This window comes from Neomonachus schauinslandi, chromosome 8, assembly GCF_002201575.2.
Source record: "Neomonachus schauinslandi chromosome 8, ASM220157v2, whole genome shotgun sequence".
NCBI lineage: Eukaryota > Metazoa > Chordata > Mammalia > Carnivora > Phocidae > Neomonachus > Neomonachus schauinslandi.
Genome location: NC_058410.1, coordinates 62,746,104 through 62,754,206, shown reverse-complemented (window position 1 = coordinate 62,754,206; position 8,103 = coordinate 62,746,104). Strand labels below are relative to the sequence as shown.

Genomic DNA, 8,103 nt, shown 5'->3' with positions numbered 1-8,103 from the left:
AGAGAAGGTGGTATTTGGGTCTTGAAGAATGTTGGGAGCTCACTTTTCTACTAAATTTCCCCTTTAGGGGCTTTTTAAACTATATGATATTGTCCATTTTCTTTTCTAGAGCTAGTAGAGTTTGAGATATGTTTCATAGAGTAATTGAGGCATCTCGGCAGCTGAAATGAAAATAATGGATAGAAAGGAAAAAAACATCCATCAAGTAGCAGGTACAAAGGGAAATACAAAAGAAATGGATCACAAATTCAGGGTCAGCCCAGCCAGATTTCATGCCTTAGAAAATTCAGGTGGACAGTTATTGTTCAGAGTTGCCAAACCTGATTCCTAGTGAGGTAAATTATGTGTTGGCTGCTTTTTGGTTTATAGATGTAAAGACAGATACCAGCTCTAAATTCTGTCTTGTGTAGATTTCTCTCTTCATGTCTGAAATATGGTCACACCTGCATTTGCCCACCTCTAAAGTACTATTGATAACACATAGCTCACTTTGCTGGTGTGCAATGGGAATGAAATAGTAAATGTTGTGTTTTTTTTGAAAAAACTACCCACATGAGTAGCTTTTGTATTTAGCTGCATTAACAATGGAATGGTTTCAGCTCAGAAGTTATAAGCTGCAAAACATTTAAATAATTAGTAAACAGAAGGGTACAAAAATGCTATAGAGGCTGAGGTAAAACTCACATGCAGATATAAATGGCTGTCTTATTGTTTGCCTTGATTGCCCTGTGGTTTCTTTCACAATTATATATATGTAATCCCTGTGGCACAAAGGACTTAGGAAACATGGACTGAAGGGGACTTTTTGAAGGGTAAGAAAACTGCTTGAGAAGTTTGCAGAGGGGCAGCCATATCTCACTGCTTAGGAGTCATATGCTCATATTCCACTTTTATGAGTTAAAAAGAAAGCCAGGAATGCTTAAAAAAAAAAAAAGAAAAGAAAAGAAAAAAAGCAAGTCCTAGGGCCTGAGCCGGAGTTGTGTTTATTCTGTCCAGTGACCCATTCCTGATGTGTATACCCACAGAGCAGCAACAAGCCTGTGGCATTCAGCAGTAACTCATCTGTTCAGATTGTGTCTGGAGGGACAGGAAGTAGGCTGACATTTCATGGAGCATCTTCTGCAAGAGCCAGGGCACTGCCCTAGGTACTTTGTGTGTGCTGTTTGACCTAATCTTCTAGACAGCTCTGAAGAATGCAGTGATCCCATCATGAAGATGACTAGCCCAGGAAGGTGCAGGGAATGACTCAAATCACTCTCCCAGTGTATACTGACTCAGTGAGTCAGGGCCAGTCCTCTTAGCTTCAAATCCATTGTCCCACTGAGGAAAGATTAAGTCATATTTGTTCTACTTTGTTGAAGGAGGCAGGGAAGCATTTGGACACTTTAGAGAGTGAACTCTTTTGATGGTTCTCTCATCCTGGGTGCCTTTGCAGCACTCAGTTCATGAGGGCTCTGAGTTGCTGCACTTGAACTCTATGAATGATGACTCATTGCTGCACAGTGGAAATTGATACATGCTTTCTTGGACAGCATCCATGGTACTTTGCTCTCTTAAACACCGAAATGACTTTATAATAAATCTGTTTTCCCTTGGAGACATGAACACAGATAATGGCAAAAAGTGGAATTGCAGTATGCTTGGGAGATGCAAAAAACCTGCTTTCTCTTACTCTGGAATTGACGTTAGCATTAAGCGAAGACTTTGGCGTATGGAAGCAGGAATAAAAGCATAGTTCTTCAATTTCTTAATTGTTATGTACTCTTGTGGATACTCACTAATACTCACTAATCTGTTGTCTTTAGCCATGATATAGATTTGTAAAATCAGGGTTGACATTGAACTTATCTACCTCCAGCTATTTCTACTGACAGTTGATTACCACCTTTAGTCGGTGGTAGTAAGCATAGTATAAAATATAAGTGTTTTAAATGTCTGAAAATTGTTGCGATCTTGGGAGAGAAATTGGAATTGGAAGTATTGTGTGGGCGCCATGAGTGAATGTTGCTACGTGTGCGTGTTCCTCCTACATAGTGCTCTAAAGTATAACCTTCTTAAAATTGGTCACAGATTTCATCCAGGAAATTTTAAAGAAAAAGCAGACTTTTCCCCTAATGCTAATGCATCCTCTGAAAGTGCATTCACTTTTCTTAGCAAGGAGTCTATATGGGGCCGAGGAAGCACACACTCTGTCTTCCCACTGATTAGAGACGTGCCCTTCCTGTGGGCACACCCTGCTTAGGGCACAGCCTGTGCAGAGGCGGGCATGCATCGTGACCCTCGTGGGTGTGTTTGCTCAGCCGTAAAGAGCAGAAGCGGCCATGAGGGGCAGAGGAGCCAGGCTACTTCCCAGGTCCTATTCTGGGCTGGCGCTGGGAGCCAGGACAGGAGCAAGTGGTGTGATGTAAACTGTCGCCAGGCAGCTCTGCCTTAGGGAGAACGGGACAGGGTAACCCTAAGAGAACACAAACTCTCACTTAATCTGGTGGGCAAGACTACCCGTTCCCTGGCCTCCCTCAGTCTCCTCACTTTCCAACTCTGGCCAGGAATTCACTCCTATTTCAGACCAGGAAAGAAGAAGGGGAGGAAGGAAAGGATTCTGGTGGAGATGTTGACTGGGAGGAGGATTCCCAGTCCTAACTAGACAAGAGGTCAGCCACTCAGGAGTGAGTAGGTGTTGCTAAGAAAGCCCGGGGGTAGTGATTAGCAGTTAAGACCAAGATCCTTCTAGAAAGAGAAGAGCCCCACTCAGAAGATGGAAGGACTTCTGACCTCGAAGGTCCCGGAATAAGCCTCTAAGAATTTGAGTAACTAAGGACCAAAATAGGAAGCAAATAGAGCTGAGAACCACAATAAAGTTCACTGTTTAGCACTCTGGCTGTGATGATGTTAAGCAAGATAGACTAGATGCCAAGTACAGTGCTGAATACCTTCCTTATAGGGGAGCAAGGGCTTAAGCCTAGTTAGCTTCCTCTTCCTTTTCAGAGAACTGTCCTCCTGTTCTGTCCCTTGTAGCCTGATGGAGAGAGAAACTACGCACCAGATGACAGTGACATTTGTAGTCCCCTTTAATATTTGCTGCCTCCAGGTATTGCCGATTTTGTCCACCCTGAACCGCCATGTCATATCTGGCCATCTGAAGAGAAAGGACGCTTTGGTACCTGTGATCCCTTGCTTTTCTCTTCATTATCCAGTAACTCCAGCCTTGGCTCCTCAACACATGGAGGAACCCATCTCTTCGGGACTCCCATCCTAATTACCATCCTCCGATCCAGAGAATGCTTTAGTACAATCTTTACAAGGATATTTTGTGTAACCATTAATATTAACATTTTAAAGTCTTTCTTTGGTGGTGCTTGGGTGGCTCAGTCATTAAGCGTCTGCCTTCGGCTCGGGTCATGATCCCAGGGTCCTGGGATCGAGCCCCGCAATGGGCTCCCTGCTCAGCGGGAAGCCTGCTTCTCCCTCTCCCACTCCCCCTGCTTGTGTTCCCTCTCTCGCTGTGTCTCTCTCTGTCAATTAAATAAATAAAAATCTTTTAAAAAAATAAGGTCTTTCTTTGGAAATGTAGAAAAGTATGATACTCTTAAGTAAAAAAAAAAATTTAGCTGTAATTGTGCTTACAGAATTGGTTATGTAAAAATATTCATGCAATCAGAAATTGTAAACTCGGGGTGCCTGGGTGGCTCAGTCAGTTAAACGTCTGCCTTCGGCTCAGCTCATGGTCCCAGGGTCCTGGGATCAAGTCCTGCATTGATGTCCCTCCTCAGCGGGGAGCCTGCTTCTCCCTTTCCCTCTGCCCTTACGCCCCCCTGCCCCTGCGCTCTCTCCTTCTCCTTCTCTCAAATAAATTCTTATTTTTTTAATAAAAAAAAGGAAATTGTAAACTCAAGGAAACTATCCCTTAGTATTCAGCTCTATGTAGTGAAGTTTTTCTTCCTGATTCTTATTTGATTCCTTAATAAGTTCATATTATCTTTTTACATAGCATTGATAAGGCATACACTATAGCATTCCATTTTGATGAATATTGAAACTGTATTTATTCTACATAGCAGAATATTTTTCTCTGTAGACCTGAGCACCAGGCCCAGCAGCAGAGTGACAGGAATTTGAATTGCAACTGCTTCCCATGGGCCATCCCTACAGAGGGATAAATGTGTCACTTCACATGGAAAAAGTCCCCATAAAATTTACCTATAAATGTAACCTGGTTGAACTAAATGGTAGCATATGAACAAATCTGGGGGAATTTTTTCTTAAATATGTCTCTGGGGAGCAACATTCAGGCTATTCAGTGGTTTAAATATTTTAGCTGTAGAGTCCTTTCTTCACCTGGCAGTGCTTACAGAAGCCTGGCCAGCAAAAGGCCCCTGAGGTACCTTCACTGTGCCCCAGGCTCTAGAGGGCACAGTCTAAAATCCACTCTAAGGAAGAATATCTGGAATTGTGCAGAAAGTGATCATTTTCTCCTCACCTTAATTCTTGTCAGAGCTGTGCCAGAGTCCATACTGGAAGGTTTGAGAGAGTGAAATGAAGGAAGCTTGAATTTCATCAGTGGCTTTTTGCTTGTTTGGATCTTTTGAAACTCTGCATTATTTGCCCTTGGAGAGATTTTCTCTTTTATCAGTGGGTCATTGAAACAAACACACAAGCAGATATGTCCACTTACTATTTTGGGGTGAAGATGTTCCATATTCCCACTCATGGTTTCTCGAAAGTACCAACTAACTTGATTGACAAGAACCATATGCCAAGTGGAATTTTTATGGCTTCCCAAGATGTCAAGTAAAGCAATAAATGTTGACATGTTTTGGTGGTCAAAAGTGGGAAGGACAGGTTGGAGACCTAATCACTTATTGTGAAAAAAGGAGAAGTGAGATTTTAGAAGTCCAGGTCCTGACTGACCCCCAGAAGCCTACTTTTCTCAGCTGAGGACCCAAGAACCCAAGGACTCACAGGGCCCGAAGCCTGTCTGTTCTTCAAGGCGAACAGTTGATTCAGACAAAGGGAAGTCACATGGGAGGACCTCCTCCCTGTAGAGCAGGACCAGTTCTAATTAACAGTCTCTACTTCACGCCAGCCTGTTCTATATTAAATTTATGTGTGCTGTCTGCTCAGAATGTACTCAGGTGTAGTTTATACTGCAGGAATTATAAAGCCATTTACTCAGCATAGCAACGTCTAAAGTATCTCTGTGAAGAAGTGTAACTGTGGCCACACCTCTGAGATCTGCTTTCATTTGGTAATAAAGCTGATACTTTGATTTTTTTTTTTACATTTCCTGACTTTTCTCTAATAATTTCCAAGTTTGGGGTTTCTGAGTTGTCTTATAGGCATTCTCCAAAAACAGAATGACTCCCTCCCCTATGCAAAATTGGATTCAGTTGTCAAGACTGGTAATACCACATGCATACCAAGAGGATGCAAAAAGGTTTATTACTCACACAGTGAGGCTTTCTGGGGAGAGCAGGGTGGCTCCCAAGCAGGTCCAAAAATGGCTTCAGAGGGCAAGTAGGGGGTGATTGGCTTGACTTTTCCTGTGGTTAGGGGAGGGAGCTGGAGGATTCTTCACATAGGCAGGGGCTTGTGTGGTTTGAACTTCCTACCAGCACCAAGGGAAAGAGCACTCAGTCTTACTCGTACTTTTTCCCAGGTGTGGGAAAAGCAGGGAGGAGGGAGTGCTGGGGCTTGAAAGCTGTTAGCAGGCAAACATCAAAAATGGAGTCAGACCTCAATTACATTAGTCTAGCATTCTACTTGAGTGATAGTCACATTTTAGGCACAGGTATTTTCCTTTGAGATATTGTGTAACTCAATCACTTAGGAAAACAAAATGTGTTTAAACAATATGCTAATAGCATTTGTGATCTTTCTCAGAATTCATTCTGTGCTGAGGAACCCATTGTGGGCCATGGTGGGTGCTTGAGCTCATTGTGTACAGAACATGCATACTGGTAACGTGATGAGGGTCTCTGGGTATCTGAGATAGCATTAGATGATAAGGATGAGTGTGGTCCCTCTGTGTTTTAACCTTATCTTTATTTATTTATAAAACTCCATTCAAATGAGCTGTATTTGTTGCCTCTCTTTCTTCTACTCTCCTTCCAAGGTCTCTACTTCCCACCGCCACCCTATTGCCAGTATAGGGAATAGGAAGAGAAGTATTTTCTGTATGCTTGTGATATGGTTCTGTTGTCATATTGGGGGCAATAAACAATCAGTCCTTTTCTAGCTAATGTCCTCCAAAGTAGAATTGGCTAACATCCAGCAACTTAAAATAGCAGGTCAACCCACTTAGTTAATTCAGGGTAGATTTTGTACTTCTGTGCGCTTACTTCTTTTGAATGTTTTAGCAGAAAGTATCATGGCCAGATACTTTATATTTTATGGTATGCATCTGGAATTTTTTCCTTTGCTATGGTGGGTGAGCAGTAATCCTTATTTTATAATATTTCTAGGCAGAAATTAAAGCAGGATTTCTAAGCAGTGCTCTTTCTTGATCATTAGAATTTCTGAATGTTGGCTGCTTCCCTTCCTAAGGAAATCCTGACCCTACCTTAGGTGCTTCATCAAATCACCTCTGAGTGGAGGGAGGTTAACAGTTTATTTAAGGGAGAAACTTGATTAGCTTATTAATTTTCATAAGAAGTTATCAGCCTATTGATGGCTTTTTAAAGTACATAAGCTTTTCCCCTGATTCAGCAAAAGAGAATAATAGCACTCCAGCGTCAGCCTGTTTTCTGGGACAGCTCTCACCAAAAGTTCATTTGGGAGAAATTATATACATAATGGGTTCGCAGAAGATACACAGTCTGTCTGTCAGGCTTGGTGGTTCTCAGCCTCATCTATCAGGCCTTAATATAAAAAGGCAACATTGAATGTTTTAGGTTATCCTGAAATGAAATTCTTAGATATTATAACTTGCCCACATAAATTACTTTAACATCAATAAGAAACCTTAACATATATGATGAATAAACAGAAGGAGAGAAAGTGTAATAAAAATAATATATATTTCAGTATATACATGCTGGGGCAGAACTCTTTAGGAAACATATTGAAACCATTTTCTAAAATAGTAAAATTCCATAAAAAACAGAATAGGGGGTGCCTGGGTGGCTCAGTCGGTTAAGTGTCTGCCTTCGGCTCAGGTCATGATCCCAGGGTCCTGGGATGGAGCCCTGTGTTAGGCTCCCTGCTCAGCCCTGCTCAGTGGGAACCCTGCTTCTTCCCTCTGCTCTTCCCTGCCCCGCTCACACTCTCTCTCAAATAAATAAATGGAATCTTAAAAAAAATAGTTATAAGGATATAAAAACATATGTATATATATACCTCCTCTCCTGACTTCATATTTTTTGTTTCCTATTTTCTCTTAGCTTGAGTTATATTCTTAATTTTTAAATGCTTGTATTGATGCCTCAGATCCATCTCAAAATGAGATATCATATAAGTAAATAAATAGGGTAAATAAAGAGATTTGGGACCTCTGAACGCCTTTGAAATACGAGAGGTACTTTAATGTTGTTTGTAGGCATGAATAAAGTGGTGCTATACCCGATTAGTTCTGCCTTTGAAAATAAAGCGTCTCCAAATTCCCAAGTTGTTCCATAAATAAACCATTCTGCTTGCTTTCTAAATTTTGTTCCATCCTTGTTTTCAGCACTAAAAATAGGACATATCATTTTTCATCTTTGAAAATAAAAAAAAAATCACCCAAACGTTTACACAAACATAAATAAGAATGAAAGTGAAAAACAATATTCAATCAAATTCTAAACACCCAAATTCTAATTTACTTATACATTATATCTTGTCTTTCTGTTTTTTGTTTTTTTTTTTTTCCTGGCCTTTACCCGTATGCCTAAGTAGTTTTGTGGGTCTTGTTTTTTTTTTTTTTTTTTAAAGATTTTATTTATTTATTTGACAGAGAGACACACAGCGAGAGAGGGAAAACAAGCAAGGGGCATGGGAGAGGGAGAAGCAGGCTTCCCGCCGAGCAGGAAGCCCGATGTGGGGCTTGATCCCAGGACCCTAGGATCATGACCTGAGCCAAAGGCAGACGCTTAACCGACTGAGCCACCCAGGCGCCCCGGGTTTTTT

General features: G+C 41.4%; 1 protein-coding gene across 8 annotated transcripts in view; it reads left to right on the top strand.

The window, feature by feature from the left end:
- KLHL32 (kelch like family member 32) overlaps positions 1-8,103 on the top strand; it is a 210,781-nt gene that overhangs the window by 63,628 nt on the left and 139,050 nt on the right. The gene's annotated exons all lie outside the window — the stretch shown is intronic.